Genomic DNA, 20,748 nt, shown 5'->3' with positions numbered 1-20,748 from the left:
GAGTGGCAACGTCGTCGTAGAATGGTAAAAAAGTATGTTCCTGATCAGCTTTTAGATGATTGGTTTATTAAGTCATTATTACCTTCCATTACAGAAGATGTGGCAAAAGGAGGAGTCCTCACTGAAAAGCAAGTTATTGCTCGTGCGCAATATTTAGACTTGATTTATACTCAGTCTGGCATGCTCTACGATAAAATTCCTGATGCTCCCACGCTGGAATTTCCGTTCCTCCCCCTCCTAAATCGAACAATGACTCTCATGCTGGCGATGGCGTGATTGGCACGACAGATACGAAATCGACAAAGGCTACATCTAAAAAGGCCCATAAGATTTCTAGTCAAAATGCAAAAGAAGAACTTCTTGCCTCGGAAGTAAATGCCATCTCAACCGATAAAGGCAAAGAAACCAAGCAACCAGGAGGCATGAAGAAAAACAAAGGGAAGAAGAAGAAACAGGAGGATTCATCACCTGAAAAATCTACTGCAAACCCTTCTGGAGATAAGAAACCAAGTCGTCCATGTCTAATATGTGATGAGGATCATTGGACAAGAGATTGTCCATATAAAGCTGAGCTTAGAAAATTCTTCAAGAATTCAAAAACCTCGGTGGTATTGACTGACCCATTTCCAAATCCAGGAACAAATCTGGTTGCTAGTGACAATGCTTCCCCATCCCAAGTGCTGATGTTGTCGGTTTCGAAACAACAAAATGATGCTTTGATATCGACAAGGAATAAAGATTACGGGAATCCACAGCTGTTGAACAACAAGGATAATGATCAACCTAGTAGTTCGACAACAACTTCGACAGAAGTTGCGCCGCCCATCATTCCAGAGATAACAATAAAACCGCCAAAGGAAGTAGTACACAAGTCAACTTTAATCCTCGTGCTAGAGCAGCACAGCATTATAATATAGTGGAAGATCTGGCCCAATCGCCATCCGCTATGTCGACACTTGAGGTACTGCAAAATTGCCCCTCCCAAAAGTAGGCTTTATTGTCAACAATAGGTGGGATAGACCCAAAGGATTCTAATCTTGTGTCCTTTAATCATAAAGGATATGATCCTCAGTTACCAGCTCAACTAGCTTTCTTCATTCAAGTGAAAGCCCTCAACAAAACTATTCATCGAACAATTATTGATGAGGGGGCATCTACATGTATTATGTTGATGAGTTGCTGGAAAACTTTAGGATCTTCAACCTTGTCGTGATCTTCGACGACATTCAAAGCATTTGATGGATGAACATATACCCCATATGGGATTCTATGTAACTTGCAAGTTGAACTGGGGGGAAAAATAGTAGAAATAGATGTTGAAGTAATTGACAGAAACCTCGATTACAACATCCTACTGGGAAGGCCGTGGATATATGCTATGGCTGCCATTGTGTCGACCTACTTTAGAAAGATTGCATTTCCTTTTCAAGGAGGAATTATGATCGTCGACCAACAAACATTTCTCCCCAATAGTTCCCAAGTTACAGGAAGCATTCCAATGATCCATGGAAGCCCCCATTCGCTTCAAAATATCGGAGTAGGCCTACTAAAAGACCCTATACTAATGGGGACTTTTGCCCTCCTGCCTCCAATAAATCTGGCGGAAGTGGTAACGGTAGGAACCTGCAATATGATATCTTCCATTCAAAAGATCTCGGAAAACAATATTAACATGGATCATCTGCGGGTATTGCCTCCAAGCCCAATAGAAATATTGTAACAATCAATGTTTTTGGCATGGGATGCAGACCCGAATCAACGCTCATCAAACGTTTGGATAGATAGGTCTAAGGAATATGGCACGCCTTCAGATCCTTGGTCGCAAGTGCATTACACCGAAGAAGGAATTGTTCAGTCAATGATAATTGAAGGGGCGCCATGGGAAGATTACCACCATCATTCCCATCTTCCGGATTGTCAAGAAGATACTCCTAATGACCTTCATCATCGCTCAGTTTTTTCATTTCCTATCAAATACTGTAAACACGGTGGATTCCGAGCGAAACTTGTCCAATATTGAAGAGACTATCGCCATAAATATCTCGACCAAAACAGATATTGTAGAGAATATTTATGTTGGCAAATGTTGTTCTCCTTCAGAACTGGAAATATATAACACTCTTTTTCGCGAATTCATAGATGTCTTTGCTTGGTCATATGATGAAATGCCAGGCATTGACTCGAGTATAGTTGAACACGAAATAAAGATGTATCCAGATGTCAAACCAGTACGACAACGGCTACGGCAAGTGCACCCTAAGAAAGCCGCTGCCACCAAGACAGAAGTCGAAAAGCTTCTCCATGCTGGTTTTATTTACCTGGTTCCTCTAACCAATTGGGTATCGAACATTGTCCCTGTGATGAAAAAACAAGGAATGATTAGAGTGTGCATCGATTATAGGGATGTAAATCAAGCTTGTCTGAAAGACAACTACCCTACACCCTTTATCGACCAGATAATTGATGAATGCGCCGGATGTGAAATATTTTCATTTATGGATGGATTCTCCGGGTATAATCAAATAAATATCGGCCCACAGGACCAGTCAAACACTGCATTTATTTGTCCGTGGGGCACATTTGCATATCGTAAATTACCCTTTGGTTTAAAGAACACAGGGGTAACATTTCAGAGGGCAATGAATTATGCCTTCCATGACATCAAAAACATCGTTCAACCATATCTCGATGACCTTCTGGCTCATTCGCGAAAGCGGACCGATCATCTGCAGCATTTGAGAGCAATATTTCTACGTTGCGGAAACTATAAGATACGACTCAATCCACACAAATGTGTGTTCTATGTCAGTTCTGGTCGTTTGCTTGGCTTTTTAGTCTCGAAGGACGGGATCCGTCTCGACCCTTGTAAGGTTCAGGTAATCATAAATTTGCCTCCACCTTCAAATTTGCTTCAGATTCAGAAACTCCAAGGGAAAGCAAACTTTCTGAGGAAGTTCATTCCAAATTACACCGAACTTGCTAAAGGTTATACACGTCTATTGAAAAAGGAAGTACCCTTCATCTGGGATCAGGTCGCGCAAGCTTCCTTTGATGCTTTAAAAGAATCACTAATGAAAGCATCATTAATGTACGCTCCTGATTATCAAAAAGACTTTAACCTGTATCTGGCTGCAGCGGATACAACCATCGCAATGGTTTTAGTTCAAGAAGACAACGGAATTGAACATCCTATATATTATTTGAGTAGGAACTTAAATGATACAGAAAGAAAGTATTCTTATGTTGAAAAGCTGGCTCTCGTAGCTGTTCAAGCGATACAGAGATTTCGACACTATGTCCTCTTTCGAAAAACTACCATTTTGTCATATTGCAACCCCATGACTTATATATTGTCGCGACAGTTGCTAGGGGGCAAATATTCAAAATGGATAGCAATTCTTCAAGAGTTTGATCTGGGATTTGTAAAATCCAAATCAAAGCAATCCCTAGTTTTCACGGAATTACTATGCGATCTCCCATCGTCTTCCAACGATGAAACATCCGAAGAAACCATCGTGGATGAATCTTTCTTTCTAATATCTTCAAGCAATCCATGGTATGGAGATATAATCATCTATCTCCAAACCCAAAAGTATAGGTCTAATACCTCTCGCTCGGAACAAAAACGCATTCGATACCAATCAAAAGACTACATGATCGTCAGTGATACACTTTATCATCGTGGTGTCGATAAAGTTCTGAGGAGGTGCCTTACCCATGAGGAGGCCGAAAAAGTCCTGAATGATTGCCATTCAGGCGCTTTTGGGGGGCATCAATATGGTTACGCTACGGCGCAAATTTTTTTACGAGCAGGATACTTCTGGCCAACAATGTTCAAAGATTGCATAACTGCAGTCAAAAGTTGCCATGCATGTCAAATTTTCGATAGCAAAACCAGAAAACCACCCGCACCTCTGCAACCGATAGTTTCTGTCAGGCCATTCGCCAAATGGGGCATTTATTTCATGACATGTAACCCCACCTCGACCGGGGGGCATGGATATATCATAGTCGCAGCAGACTATTTTACCAAATGGGCCGAGGCGATGCCTACATTAGATAACACTGGTGAAACAGCTGCCCTTTTCTTTTTCAATCATGTAGTCGCCAGATTCGGCGTTCCACAGGCTATAGTCACAGATCATGGATCGCATTTTCGCAATCACATGATGGTCGAATTGGCTACAAAATTGGGGTTGTCTCATGACAGCTCTACTCCATATTACCCGCAGGCCAATGGACAAGTTGAAGCAATCAACAAAGTCCTGAAGCGGATGCTGCAAAGGATGATTGGAGTCCACAAAAGGAGTTGGCACCTGATCCTATACTCAGCCTTGTGGGCATACCGAACATCGGTAAGGAATGCAACCGGGTTCACACCTTTTCAACTGGTGTATGGCTTAGAAGCAATCTTACCAGTTCAGTGTGAAATCTCGTCTCTCAAACTCGCAGTCGACCTTCTCCCCAGAACTTCAGAAGAGGAGGCTCGTTTCTTGGAACTAATCCAATTGGATGAAACCCGTCGTGATGCTGCATTGGCTAACGAAGCCCATAAGAAATGAGTCAAGGCGCAGTTCAACAAGAATGTCAAACCCCGTGTCTTCTTAGAAGGTGACTTGGTCTTACTTTACGACTAGGAATCCGATAAATTGGGAGCAGGTAAATTCAAGTCTTTGTGGATGGGCCCCTATATTGTTAAGTGTGTATTAGCAAAAGGAGCCTACGATTTGATGGATTATGATGGGATTCCACTGGCGCAACCCCGTAACGGGTTGTACCTTAAGCGTTACTATGCATGATTCAGTGTGGTAACCCATATGCTTTTGTTACATTTTTGTTTTCGCTAAGAGTAATCGTTTTGGTCAAGTAATCCACTTTTTACATCTGTCGCAGACGTCGAACCTATTTGAATCATTTGTTGGATATTCCGATAGGGCGAGTCGTAGTTCGCGGAACCTATCTTCTGTGGCCTGGGCCATTTTTGATCCAAGCAGCGAGTTAGTAAGTTTCAGAGGGGTATGTATTGGTTGGTCAGCAAATAACATCGCTGAATATAGCGCGTTGATAGAACTTCTCTCTGATGCCATCACACATGGCATAAGCCGACTTGTCGTCAGGCTAGACTCACAGCTCGTCATACTACAACTCACTGGTATCTACTCCGTCCGAAATCCAGCTATCTATCGCATGTTCCTAAGGATCAAGATTTTGAAAAGGCAATTTGATTTTATTCAATATCAGCATATTTCCAGAAACTTAAACACATTAACAGACTCATTGGAAAATTATGTGTTAGATAGACATTTGCAACATTTATAAAAAGAAGCATTTCATCAGTATTTTCATCAGGATCATGTAACTTAACCAAAATAAAACTCCGAAAATCAAAAATATATATACAACTATTTATGGTTTACACATAATGTTCTGTAACCAAGACAAAATTGGTCAAATGACCCAAAACTCAAAATGCTAGGGGGCACCCTAGTCTAATGATGTTGGTGATAACATGTCACCGCCTGTGCAATCATGCGTAAAAGCCTAGTTCATCGACTCGGCACGTCGGTAGTATGTCGCTGCAACCTCAGAGGCAACTCGTCAGTCCTCACATCCGGAATACCAAGAGTGAGGCCTTCGACCTGATCTTGCAATGCTGAAAGAGTCTCGACCACATCAAGGTCGCGAATGATAGCCCTTCCCACAGCCTCTCCTGCTGGGGCGGCAGCTGGCACTCTCAGGCGTACTACTGGCCAGACTGGTCCAACATCTACATCAGCACATGAGTTTTGATTAGTCCTGATAGAAGAAAGCACAAGAACATTATAAAAGAAATGATAAGTGGAGATATGGTCAGAGAATTTACCGATGACACCCCACTGCTCACCAGCAGGCAGTACCAAATCCGGATCACCCCGGAAATCCATACCAGCATATGGATACTCGGAAAAAACCATCTCCTGACGGTTGAACCACTCAAAAAAGGTATTAGAAAAGGAAACCTAGGACTGACCAACATGTCTGGCCATAAGGTCGACCCATCTCTGCATCCGTGGCTCAGTCGGTGGAGGTAAACCAAGTGAAACATACTGCGGCTGCATCAGCGGGATCTTTTCCAAGGCAAAAGCTGTCAAGATAGAACCATATCCAAAGTTCTTCAATCTTCCATTTTTCACCTTGGTCAGTTATTCTTTCATCACAGAGAGTACTGCATCACACCAGTTGAACACCTTTGGTTCAAGGCATTCCAAGGCGTACTGCATATAAGACTTGTTGGCCACGTGAAGTGCCGCACTACCAGCCAGTCTAGTAAAAGTGAACAGAATGGTCCTCAGGGACCTATCAGTGACATCTCGGATATTGATCTTACCGTCCTTACTCGGCTGAGATCCCTCTCTGCATACTTATGAATTTAATCTCTCACAGATTCACCCCCACGGCCGAACCTGATAATGAGATAGGGGCACCCCGCCTCGAGAAGCTGGTAAAAAAATAGATGCCCACGACAGTCAAGGGGATGGAATTTCCCCTAATCTGGAACACCTGGGTGGTAGGATCCCATGCATCGATAAAATATTGCAATAGGTTGATTTGTTGCCTCATGCAAGAGATGCGGAAAAACTTGAACAGGCCACAGTTCCGTAGTGCATTTACCGTAACCGGATCATGCAAAGCAAGCATGTCCTCTTCTTCATGCTCACTTTCTCACCATGTAACAGGCATTTTGCTCCAATGAATCTCTAAAACAAACAAGAGAAGAGTCAGGATCCTGATTTGGTGAAAAACAGGAAAAAATTCCCATGAAAAACTGTGCATAAATTTCCCTCTTTGCGCCCATCGCACCCCTAGCAGTGTTCTGGGTGGGATGCATGCTGACTGGCCAATGGCCAAGCCAGCATGCATCGCACCTTTTGATATAGAAGAGGTGAGATGGAGCCGAGGCGATTTTTTCAAACCCGAGAGGCTTAGAAAAACCACAAAACATGCTCAGAATTCAAAAAGGAAAGGATGAAACTGAAGAGCTCAGGTTTAGCTCCTACCTAGTCCAGACGGCGCCGAGAATCGTCCACAGAATCTCCCGGAATCAGCTAGTGAAAATCAAAGGGAAAAGCACCTCCATAGCTCCAACAAACCAAAGTTCAAATGAAATGGTAAAATGAGAGGTAAAAAACACTTTTAAATTACTTTTCACGTAATTCAAGTAAAATATTAGTGTTTTAACTCATTTTTCAAACATATATTGTTTGTTTCTAACTAGTTTGATGAAGCAATTGAGCAGGTAGTACAACCTTTGAAAGAACAAATTTTTCAATGGTAAAATCAAAATAATCAATGACCATTATATCGAGCAGTTTTAACGCAGAATTCAAGCTCGTTAAAAAATAAACATAAGCAATGAGCAAATGTTCCCCCAGAGTTTAAGCTAATTAAAAAATGAACCATTTTCCGGTAAATAACCATCGTGAATGTATTATCATCAGCCTTTAAAGCCTTGGTCGTGTTCTCATCATCACCTCCACTCTGTATTGGCCGATCATTCACCTCCATTTGATTGTTTACCCTTTTTGAAGTACATCTGCGAAGAGTGATCCTGTTATCCATCCTTGTGACACTGTTGTGATTGGAAAATTCCAAACCTTACCTGGAATTAGCTGCTACTCGAACTTATCACTTGTTCCTCAAAAAACGAGTCTCCTTTAAGCTCCTTTCAACTGACTCGTAAAATATGAAAAGATTGTCGAGCAATTGGCTTCTCCAACTCGTTAAAGTGATCGGAAGTGCTATCCCTCCTTTATATTTTAATATTTTTGGACTTGAGGGATTATTACACAAAAAGATCAAGCGCTTGTTTTCTTCGGCTCGTTAAAAGTACCAAAAATTCATCCCTTTTGTATTGTTTTATACTTTTTCAGACTCAAGGGATTATATGACGAAAAAGGATTATTGGAGTTTTCTTTATGTCCCTTTTTCAGACTCTCTAAAATTGAAAAGGACCGAGTTATCCTTGTCGTTAAACTCGTTAAAACCAAATAGTGACAAACTTGTCCATACAGACAAGAACGAGTTTCACTATCGCTAGGCTCGTTAAAACATAGCGATGGGTTTTCCCGAAGGGAAAATTATAGAACAAGCATATGTTATCCTCCTCAAGCTTGACAAAAATAAAGAGGTACTTGTCAGCAATGACTGGGGAAAAATTGGGAAGAAAACTTGAAGACACTTTATTGGTAGCAAGTCACTCTTGAACATGACACTTTCACTTCGCATCCGAGCCGGGTTGGGTTGTTCCGTTCACTGGTCATATCACCATGGGTCCATCACACCATCCATATTTGGGGTTAACGCTACCAATCCATCATGTCAGTGTCGCCGATATGTTCAAGAAAATTCGCTCAGAGAATTCACCTGTGTCTCACCCACTGCAATACATTTACGCTCCATTCTTTCATGACCGCCACCCTGAACCTTATATCACCAGATCGTTTTCACCTCCATTAAAATCATTTGCTCCATTTTGTGTCATTGATGTGGGATTCACTAAGGCCCTCCTACGACGTATCGATTCTTGTCGACATCAGCGCATTATCCAAGAAGTCGATCTAGGAGCAACCCTTTCAGTACTTTGAAGCTTGCATGCCTCAATGGAAAGTTTCTCACTTCTGACGATAGGTTCACATCAATGGCCTTCGACCAAAAGATTTTGCGTGGTGTTCGACACCAAGTCCCTTTATTCACACCACCTGAATTGTACTGTAGTACCTTGAGGGTCATCATCATTATCGGTGGTTCCTCTCACGCCTGTTAACAGCTTACATCATTGGCTGGTAATCAGGCGATATCTTTCCATGTTCGACTCCAGAACATCTCTCACATGGATTGACTTGTACTTTGAGTGAAGATCGAACGAGATTGAAGACCCCGGATCTAGTTTCATCCATCCGGGCTGCGATATATATTCAGGAAAATAAAGACATCAAATGTACATCATTACTGCACAGATAATCATCCAACCTAAGGGATGATGGCTCTACCAGAATCATCAGTCTACACTCAGACGATTGTCTGTCTTATGTACATGAAAATGAATTTATAAAGCTCGGCATGGGAATGCCCGCCTCAGCTAGATCATGAAAATATTATGAAGATAATTTATTGTATTGTATCTTATTACAGGTCGCCTTCTAGCTTGAAAAATCTTCAGATCCACATGATAAAGAATTTCACTCGACATCAACAGATTAACGACCTCATGCTTTAGTGGGCAACTGTTTATAGACATTTTTGGCACTGCAACCCCTATCATACATGTCCATAAACCAAGGGCTCTTAAGTCCCTAAAAGTGTTGTTCCAACCACTAAAAGAACAAGGTCAACTGATTACATCTTCTCCCAGAATTTCTCCATGAAAAACTACTCAGAACTGGTCAAAACTGGACCATCTCACCTACTCCATGGTCAAAGTGTGCTACATCCCACCTAAATACACACGGGAGGTGTGATGCATACTGAAAAGCCTTATATGGGGTGCGATAGGTGAGAGTGGACAAATGGTAGGGTCAATCTGCAAGGTGTAGGATCATGGAATCTTCCAGAAACTTCTCCTGTGACACTTGCCTCTCTGCATTCGCCCAGGGATGAGTAAGAGATTATTAATCTCCAAGTGGAATCAAGAACTATCAGAGAGAGGACACTAATCAAATCTCAAAAGCTGACTCACCCCCTTGCAAACATCTATATATGGATCCCTCATCCCAAAGATCCAGAGGCTGGAATTTTGTATATTGTAAGGAGGTGCTGCTGGTTTCTTGGTGCAACATCATAGTGTTGGGTGATCTAAGCTTTTCATGAGGTGAAGAAGGGCTTTCTTGCTGAGAGGATGATGCTGGGTCAGAACAATTGGTTGTAATCCTCTTTGTTATTTTTGATTATTAATAAAGCTATTCAAGTTTTCCTCCACATTCTTGTATGATTGATGATATATGCATTTGTGTGGTCAATATATATTTGGTCCTATATTGTTTATGATAGTAGATCTATGTTCTTGGATAGTGTTATGCTGCTTTGATTCTACAGGTGCTCTTTGAAGCTGGATAGACGAGGAAGCAAGTGGCAAAGATCTATCAGAAGGGAGAGGAATCAAGTAACGAACCTAGTGCAAGACGGAGGTTGGTCTTCTTCTTTCCCCTCTTATCTATTTCTCATAAAGGAAAACGAAAGTGGTTTTAGTTTGTTTGCTTTTAAGGTAGCTACCAGCCTTAGTGGGACTAACAGTTCTGCATAGACACTAGGTTTCCCGATAACATTGCTGCCTTGCTGTCCTGGATGTTAAATCTTTCCAACACTTCATTAACATATTTCGCCTATGAGATAAAAATCCCATTTTCATTTTGTTCTACTTCTATTCCTAAGAAGTATCTCATCAAACCCATGTCAGCCATTTCAAATTCTTCTTTCATGACTGTTTTGAAATTTTCAATAAGATAAACATCATTACCTGTGAAAATAACATCATCAACATATAACACAACAATTAGAATTTTACCATCCTTTTCTTTGATGCAGAGGGTAGGTTCTCCCTCACATTTGTCAAATCCATTTTCCAGTAGATAGGAATCTATCCTACTGTACCATGCTCTTGGTGCTTGCTTCAGCCCATAAAGTGTTTTTTTCAATCTGCACACTTTGTTCTCTTGGCCTTTCTTTTCGTAGCCTAGAGGTTTCCCAATGTAAACCTCTTCCTTTAACACTCCATTTAGGAATGCTGACTTCACATCCATTTGGTAAATTTTCCATTTGTTTTTTGTTGCTATGGACAGCACTGCTCTCACGGTTTCCATTCTACCAACCGGTGCAAAAGTTTCTTCATAGTCTCTCCCATACTATTGCTTATATCCTTTGACAACCAGTCTTGCCTTGTGTCGTTCTATTTTTCCTTCAGCATTACACTTGGTCTTGTAGACCCATTTAACTCCAATGACTTCCTTACCTTTTGGTAGTTCAACTAAATCCCATGTCTTATTTCTCTCTATGGCATTGATCTCCTCATCCATAACTTCTATCCATTTCCTATTCTTAATTGCATCTTCGAAATGAACAGGGTCATCAACATAACAATATAATGAAAACAAAGAATTCATACTTTCATTTGCTGCCTCTTGTTCATAAATGTCATTTAAATTTCTGAACTTCTTACCTCTTTCATTTGGTGTGTAAGTGCTTGAAGAAGCATTTGAATTTCCTCCTTGTGGTGTGCTTTGAGAAGCACTTTCATTTCTCCTCAAGGGTGTCCCTTGGTGTCCTTGTGTTCGTGCTGCTGTTTGGGGATGTATTTCAGCCATCTCTTCATCATTTTCATCATGTGACAAAGAGCTTTTAACATTCATTGTTTTCTCTATGCTTCCATCCCAAGATTCTTCCTCAATGAACTGAACATCTCTACTCACAAAAAACTTCTTGGTCGATGGGATATACAACTTGTAAGCTTTGGATTCCTCACTGTATCCAATGAAAATACATTTCTCCCCTTTGCTGTCCAACTTCTTCCTTAGCTGATCTCGAATGTGCGCATAAGCCACACATCCAAAATTTTCATGTGGGTGACTCCTTGCTTTCTCCCACTCCATGTTTCTTCTGGCACTCTGTTCATGACTGCTTTTGTAGGGCACCTATTCAAAATGTACGCTGCACAATGTACAGCTTCATCCCAATAATCATTTGGCAAATGCTTTTCCTTCAACATAATCCTCGCCATATCCATGATTGTCCTATTCTTCCTTTCAACAACTCCGTTTTGCTGCGGAGTGTACCTAGTGGTAAACTGCTTATGAATTTCATTTTCTCTACAAAAACATAGAAATTCTTTGGAGATATGCTCACCTCCTCTATCAGTTCCTAAAAATTTGATATGCAGCCCGCTTTGGTTTTCTACCAGTGCTTTGAAATTGCAAAATCTTTCAAATACTTCACTTTTGTTCTTCAAGAAATAAACCCAAGTTTTTCTTGTAAAATCATCAATGAATGTTAATATGTAGTGGCTTCCTGCAAGTGATGGAGTTTGCATCGGTCCACATAAGTCTGAGTGGACAACTTCTAAGGGTGCTCTTGCCCTTATGCTCTTCCCTGATGGAAAACTTTCTCTGTGTTGTTTCCCCAAGATGCAACCTTCACAAAGGCTGTCTGGTTTCTCTATCAATGGTAATCCTCTTACCATTCCTTTTCTACTCAACAAATTAAGACCTCCAAAGTTGAGATGTCCAAATCTCAAGTGCCACAACCAATTTTCATCTTTTGGTTCGCTTTGGAAAGCCTCTTGTGTAACTGCTGCAATTTCTACTCCATCTTTTAAATCAACTTTTATCCTGAGAGGGAACATTCTATTCCTTGTCATCTTCACTTTAGGAATACATCGTTTGCTCGGTTTTCTATCCATGATGGTGCATACATCATTCTCAAATAAAACATTGTAACCCTTTGAACAAGCTGTCCAATACTCAAGAGGTTACACTTCATTCCAGGAACATAATAAACATCAGCTATGGTTTTTTTTTTCACCTTTCCTTGTTAAGACATTTTCCTCTCCTTTTCCCATAACAGAAACTTTGTTATCAGTCCCTAGTGTAACTTGTGACTTCACATTCTAATCTAACTTAGAAAACAGGGCTATGTTTCCTATCATATGGTTACTGCAACCAGAGTCTGGAAACCATATATCATCACTCTTTGTTTCAACCATATTACAAGCTAACAACAAATTATCTTGGCTGATATTTTCTCTAGTGAAATTTGCACTAGATCTATTACTCATATCATGCTGCTTCTTCCTACATTCATTTGCATAATGCCCATATTTTTTACAGTCGTAACATTGGACATTGGATTTTTCATACCTTGGTCCTTGAGCATGATATTGTCCACTTTGCTCGCTGCTGCCTTGGCCTTGGTTCTGATTTGGATTGCTGCCTCTTCCTTGAGTATTTGCTGGACTGTTTCTTCCACCTCTGTTTTGGCTTCTGCCTCTTCCTCTCTTGTTTCCTCTGCCTTGACCTCTTCCTCTTCCAAAATACATCTGGGTCTTGAAGGCATGTTCTAGAGATGAGTTTTCATTCCTACTCAATCTCTACTCATGTGTTATCAGTGATGCATGTAGTTCATCAACTGTGAAGTTTGTGAGATACTTTGTCTCTTCTATGTTGGTGACAATCACATCGAACTTTGAGGGTAGGACTCTCAATAGTTTTTCCACAATCCTCCTTTCTTCAAGAATTTCTCCATGAGATCTTATCTGTGTGACTAGACCAATCACATGTGTGAAGAATGAGTCAATGTTATCTGACTCCTTCATGCATAGATTCTCAAAATCTCTCCTCAGCAACTGTAGTTTTGTTGTCTTCACTTTCTCCATGCCTTGATAGACTATCTTGAGAGTTTTCCATGCTTCTTTGGATGTCTTGGCTACTCCTATCCTTGGAAACACACTCTCATGCACTGCTTGATACAAAAATATGAGGGATTTTGAGTCCTTCTTCTTATAGCTCTTCAATAGATCTTTCTGTGCCTGTGTCAAGTTATTAAACTCTTCTTCATTTGCTGGTTCTTCAAAACCATCTTCAACTAATTCCCATAAATCTTGAGAAGCAAACAAGGCTCTCATGGTTATTGCCCAATAGTCATAGTTTTCCCCATTAAATTATGGGAGCTGAGTATTAAAGATACCCACGCTAGTGCTGGTGCTCGTGCTGGAGCCAGCCATTCTTGCACTCTTCAAAAATACTTGACTGTGTATTTAAAATAACAGACTGTCCTCAACAAAAAACTAATCTTGAGAAATACCTTCACTAAGTCTTCACTCTGTTGGAGAAGGTGTTGCAGCTAGAAATCATTCCTTCAGCTTCTTTGACACCTTCAAAAAGCCTGGACAAGCTCTGATACCATGTTGGAAATTTTTGATAACTTCAAACAAAATTGTGAACAGAGAAAATGCTCTATTTTTGCACAAGATCTTAACACAGGGAAGCAAAAATTGTTTGCTGAGCAAACAGAGTTTCTTATACCTACAAAACAAACTTTGTATTCATTAATAAAACAACTTGTTACAAAAGAAGATCTTTCCTCTTAACAGAGGGATTACACAGGAAGCTTCAGTTCCACAAAAGAAGATTACTATGTCTTCTCTTGAACATACTCTGTTTCTGCTTGCAAAATATTACACTGCTGTGTGTAAAATTACATATATTTATACGGCTGCATATTCCATTACAAAAAAAAACTTTTACACACATATATTTATACTGCTGCATATTCCATTACAAAAAAAAACTTACATTCCCTTCACGCTGCTACGCATATTGCATTCAACGAACAATCAACAAAGCTACCCTCGCACTGTTGTGCGTTACATTATACTTCAACAAAAAAAACATCCATGGGCTGCTGCGCTATATTGCATTACAATCAACCAAAAAAAATTCGAGGCTGCCCTTGTCCCTGAACATCTAAAACTAAAACATAACAATACACGACTGAATAAAAAAAACTTAAAGACTTTATCAACACTTACCTATCGTAATTCATTTATTACTTCAGCACAATGAAAAATTAATTTCTAGTCCTTTTACTCACAAACCTGACGGTCAACCAAAAATTTTACTTCACGTCAAGTTCAAATGGTGCAGGCCCCTTGATTTAATCGACTGCTGCTGTCAATTAAGCGGGAGTCCCATTTGCACGAACTTTACTTGCCGGGGGATTGGTGGTTTTGGAAAGTCAACAGAAAACACGCCTCAGCTGATCGGTGTGATAGGAGCCCCCTCGAAAAATACCACGCTGCGTGAAAGGTGGTGGAAAACTGTTGGTGGTTTTGCAGTCGGGGGCTTCCGGCAACGCGCAGTTGAAAGTATATTTCAACAGACGGTAGTGCCCGACGCTACAAGTTTTCCAGTGTATTGGGATGAATCTGTCCCTCCCTCACATTGCGGTTTATTTCACTCAATTCTCCATACCCACGGCTAGGGTGTGTTCTTCAATTTCGCGAAAACAAATACATACGAAGCTCCTCTTAGCGAGTTCTGTGTGGGTAATGAAAGAGGCGAGGAATGAGAGGAACACTTCATGTGGCTCAAGACTAATAGCAAAGGCCCACTATATAGAAAATAAATATATAGCCCCTCTCACATCAGCATGTTGTGGTCTAATCCTAGCGTTTAGGTCCCGTTTCGTGAGTCAATATTGGTCGTATTCCTATGAACAAGTAAGGTATGTATCTCTTCGCGCCGTCGTCTAGGGTAGAACAGTGCCTTCGGTCTCTTATAGTTCGCTTGGCTCGTTGCCTCCCCTAACACACCTACCTGATGGTACTAGAGCCGTGACAGAACACATTTACTACAAAGGATTACCCATAAGCACCTCGAAGAGACAGTTTTCGTGAGCTTCATTCTTCCCTCCTTTTGTCTCTTGTGCCAACTTTTCTCTCCTTTACCCGTAGTAATCAACGAGTACACTATCGCACCCCGAGCTACTTCTTACAGATCTAACTAGAGAAAATGAAATAAAAGCACGAGAGACAACCCCGCTTCTCAGTTTCTACACAGAACAAAGGATACGAGGTAGGTTTCATCCAGCGGGCAATCCAAGTGTTGACGCATAAACTCTGCAACATGACAGATGGCTAACATGCCAAGTATAAACCGGATCATCCTTCTTACGGAGTCTAAGGAAAGGCTTTGAAGACTATGCAAACATGGGTATACACCTTCGTAGATAACCTAACCTAAACGACCAAGAAATAATCGTAACGTAAACTACCAAGAAGTAATGCGAGGCCTCCACCAAATAATCCAAACGTTGCAAAAAATTAAGAAAGCCAAATTGCAAGACAAAGCCAGATTGTGGATAAACTCATTTTGGATGTGAAAATTAGACTAACGGGCAATAAGACCTCAAAAATAAAACTATAGATAAAACCCAAAAAAGTGTGGTAAAAATAAAACTTTAGATAAAACCCAAAGGTTGTGGTAAAATCATTGGTTAAATGCACGGGTACACGCAAACTAATATCGATTCAAACACCTAGTCGATCGTTATAGTCCCACTGCCGCAGGGAGGGACTAATAAGAAATAACACATGGCAATCACGGGCCGTAAGCTGTGTCGATGCATCGACCATTGAAGAAAAAAGTGAAAGTGAGAAACAGCCAAGCTGTAGCGGTGGAATACGACCTTTGATATTTCAAAGACATGTTTGCAAGTAGGTTAATTTCATACTTTGATTGTTTTGAACTTGTTGTAGTTGGTTTTGGATCAATTGGTTGACATCATTGCACAGCTCGTCCAGGTCCGTCAATGTCACTGTTAACGTATTTCAAGGTTCGCTTCTAAACTGAATTCATTGTTTTGGCCGACTCATAAACAGAAGCTATTGAAGAGACGGCATGCCACAACAAGAATACAACTTGTCCTGCGGTTCCGTTGGTGAGAGGCTATGGAGAATACAGTAATAGGGTTGATGTCATTACTGGCATCATTTCTATATGACGTTCAGCCATTGGTGCCATTTGGTGGAGCCGACGCATGTGGGTCGTTTATGTGGCCATAGGAAGATAGGGTTGTCAATTATTTTGATGAATGGTCCGAAGTTTTGTCTTAGTGTGTGAAGTCTACATCTGGAAAAGTAAAATCTTCGGCCCTTTTAATGCTACCAAGGAAAAGACAACAAATTTAACATCACACAGATTACTGTACCGTTGAACACAGACTAAAATGGATCTTTTATGTGAAGTCTCCACTTGTGTTTTGTCTCACATTAGCCAGGATATGCGATTATGATATTGGAGGATGTCGTATATCAAGAGTGATTGAATCAAATTTCGGCAAGCAATCGTATTAAGCAGTAAATTACAGAACTAATTGCTTTGCATTCGGGCAATTATGATGTCCAGTGGGGCTGAAAATAAACATTATTATTTGATAGGCACTTGAACACCAATCGTGGATTAGGGATCAGGTGGTGCAAAAATAAACAATATTATTTGATAGGCACTTGAACATCCATCGTGGATTAGGGATCAGGCGGTGCAAAAATAAATGGCGTTGTTTCGCATCGGCACAGTAAAATACCAGTAGTGCTTTTACGGTAAAATACCAGTAGTGCTTTTAGATAAGGAATGGATTCAGGTGATGCAAGATAGGGACGTGGCGATGAGAAAATGAAAAGCTTTAATACTTTATAATTGTGATATGCCTTTTGGGTTCATTATTAGTAGAACTGTTTGTATAAATAAATGGTGTGTGATCCTGGATTCAAGTCGTGCGAATATAAATGGTCTTGTTTGGCATCTGTACAGTAAAATAACAGTATTGCTTTTACATAGGATTATGGATTGAGGTGGTGCAACATGGTGCAGCAATGAAAAAGATTTAAAATTTTATAATTATGAAATGTTTTTTCGGTTCATTATCAATAGAATTTGGTTACATAATTTGTGTAAAAATTATAATATTATTGGTTACATAGTTTGAGTAAAAATTATAATATTGAATAAAATTGAATTTTAAGAAAATATCAGTGGTTTTTTATTTTTTTAATACAGTTAAAAATATTAAATTATAAAAATATAGCTTAATTATTTTAAGTTTCTGTATTTTTGGTTTTTTACCCATCATGTCTGTCAATGATTTCTCATAATATAATATCAAGTTTCAGTAACTTATATCATTGTCTAACAATTTTTAAAAATAATTATCTAAAAGTTAAAAAAAATCAATTTACACATTTGAAAATACATTTTAAATAAAAAGAAATATAATTATATATAATAAAAAAACTAAAATTTCATAATATAATTAAATTATAATATCAATCATATATATTATAATTTAATAATTAAAATCCAAAATTTACAATCAGAGATTTAGTAAGAGCTAAGAGGAATCATGTTTTGATCTACAAACTTTTCTAATCCAAATGAAGAAATTTGATCCATCTCAATACTTAATAAACTATTTTTTATCCTTTAAAATGTTATATATATTACATAAAATTAAATAAGACTTGAACTATTACTTGATTGCCTATCACAATATCTCTTTACCTAAATACATTATTTATCTTGTAATTAAAACTTATTTGGTACCCACTGTATTATCTCAGCTCAATGGCTACTCGAACCGGAACATATATGCCATTTTAACAAGCATGTACCTCATATCAACCATTGGTCTTTCATATTAGATGTTATTCAATTTTTCTACATTATTCTAAAGTCTTATTAAAATCATTTGAATTTTTTTTCTATAAAGTTTGAAGTAAATTTTATTTAATATATTACCATTTTAAAAATAAATATACTAATTTTGTTATAATTGGAAATTAATTATGATTATCATCTTTATCAATATTGAATAGACTGTAATGGCGTGTTTCATAATTCATTTGTCGATCCTGACTACATATAATATTTAACACATAACATACACGTCTCTAAAGATATGTATTTGATGAAATGTTCAACTGGAAATAAAAAAATTAATAACAAAAATATTTCAAAAACATCAATTTTGATTTATTGAAGGTAGTTAGATATGGGAAAAATGATTATGATCCACCCAAACCAAATTCAATATCCTCTAGCTCATATAAAACAATATCATAGTCTCGAGGATAATAAGAAATAATAAAATTATAATGAAGCTAATTCTCGTTTAATGAGAAGCTAATCCTCGTGGATATCCTTCCCTCCGCCAATAAATAGGATGATTCGTTTATGACTGATGGGATAAGACATGGCAGTCACGGGCCAAGATTTTCTTTAAATTGTGTTGAATGTGTAATTTCAACGCTGATGTAAATCGCCAGAAACCGTCCAGCAAACCCGCCGGAGAGTTCTCGGGCCACTTTCCGGTAGAGGGACTTTCCGTATATTTGAGCCCGAGAAAATTTGGGGTTGACGTGTGGCAGTCCCCTTACGTCACCATGTCTGACATTCTCGGGACATAAAGCTCTGCAGAAAATGATCTCCCGATATCTCTGTCCGCCGTTCGATCTGCTCCACCATTTTCGTCCATTGATTGTCCGAAGCTGCATACGAACCTGCATACGACAAACATTAACTATGTTGCGTGGAGTAAATCTAAGTTTTGGTTGACCATACCTTTTTTAATGCATTGTCATAGGTGTAGGTAATGCATTTAGTTTTCTCATACGACACATTAATATACATAAGAAAACGTGTTGTTTTTTTGTTGTTGGGGCGTTGACCATTGTGTTATGAAAATATAACAAGTGAAATGTGCTACGTTTTTTTGTTGGTTGTTGCACATGGGAGATATGTAAGAGGGCAGCAGCGAAAGACCAGAGAGCTCGTTGTGGTTGTTCATGCAATGTGAAATGAAACACACAGCAGTGTGTAGAAAAAGAACAGGGGGCCGTGTGTAGTTTTTAAGTAGTTGACCATTGTAAAAGGAGGGAGCACTGGAGCTGAAGAGATCTGAAGTGTTGCACAACAGTGCATAAAAATTAGTTCCTCATTGTAATGAAATGCGAGCAGTGTGAGAGTGAAAAGTAGTGGAGCGCATGTATTTTCTTTGTGTTGACCTTTGGTGTTTGTTTTTGCAAGAGGAAATGCACAGCAGTGCTTAGTTTATATGTGTTGACCATTTTGTAATGCGCAGTAAGTTTTTGGGGCACATAATGTTTTGTTTATTTGGAGCAGCATATGTAAAATGTTTTTTTTACAAGAGTATGTGTAAAATATTTTTACAGCAGTATGTGTAAAAATAGTTTTACACAGTAAATGTAAAAAGGGGTTTTACAGCAGTAAACCCAGTAGTGTAAATTCTCAGGAAGAGACAGAGTAAATAGTTTGTTGGATGAATGTTGTTTTTGGTGAATCCCTCACAGCAAAGAGGATGAAGTTTGTATCAGTCTTTTGTTTTTAATCAATTGAAATGTGGTATGGCTTGTAATGGTTTGTTCTGAGATAATTTCTTTTAAATAGCTTCCTTGTGCAAAGGTCCTGGAACAAAGGAAACAGAGCATTGCCTCTGTGGTGTTTTCTTGTTTGGTTTTTGGTATTTTCCCATGAAAAATACCCAACAGTGGTATCAGAGCTAGTCCAGGCTCTTTGATGGTGACAGAGCTTGTTTAGGCTCTTTGAAGGTGACAAAGAAGCTGAAGGAAAGATTCTTGTTGCAGCAGAGAAAGCTTCTCCAGCAGAGTGAAGTCTCAGGCAAAAGAACCCAGGTATTCCTCAAAGTTTTTTTCTGTGTTACTGTTGAAGAAACAGTCAGTGATTTAAAAAAAACAGTCAAGCATTTAAAGCCTAGATAAGAATGGCAAGGTCAAAGAAGAAAGCCTCCAAGCCTGCTAAAAATGTGTCTCCCTCCTCTACTAAACTAGAAGACAATCTATTTGAAAGCATTGTATTTGAGGTTCCAAGGTTGATGGGAACTTTGATGTATGGGAAATAAAAATGAGGGCTTTCTTACAGTTTCAAGGGATTGAAGTCTGGGAGTCAGTGATTGATGACAGCAAGATGGATAAAGAATCCATGGAGTATGATGCACAAGCAGCAAAGACTATCTTGGATGGACTGCCTGATTCTGTGAAGAGGAATCTAGGAAAATATACATCAGCAAAGGATGTATGGGACAGACTGCATGACCTTCATGCAAAGGGAACACTGACCATGACCATCAGTGAAGAAGAAAGTTATGAACCCATCATAGAAGCTGAGAATGAAAAGCTTGACCTCATCA

The sequence above is a fragment of the Pinus tabuliformis genome, chromosome X (assembly GCF_031772625.1).
Source record: "Pinus tabuliformis cultivar Carrire ecotype Pingquan chromosome X, CPIR1, whole genome shotgun sequence".
Classification (NCBI taxonomy): domain Eukaryota; kingdom Viridiplantae; phylum Streptophyta; class Pinopsida; order Pinales; family Pinaceae; genus Pinus; species Pinus tabuliformis.
Note: the sequence above shows the minus strand (reverse complement) of the source record.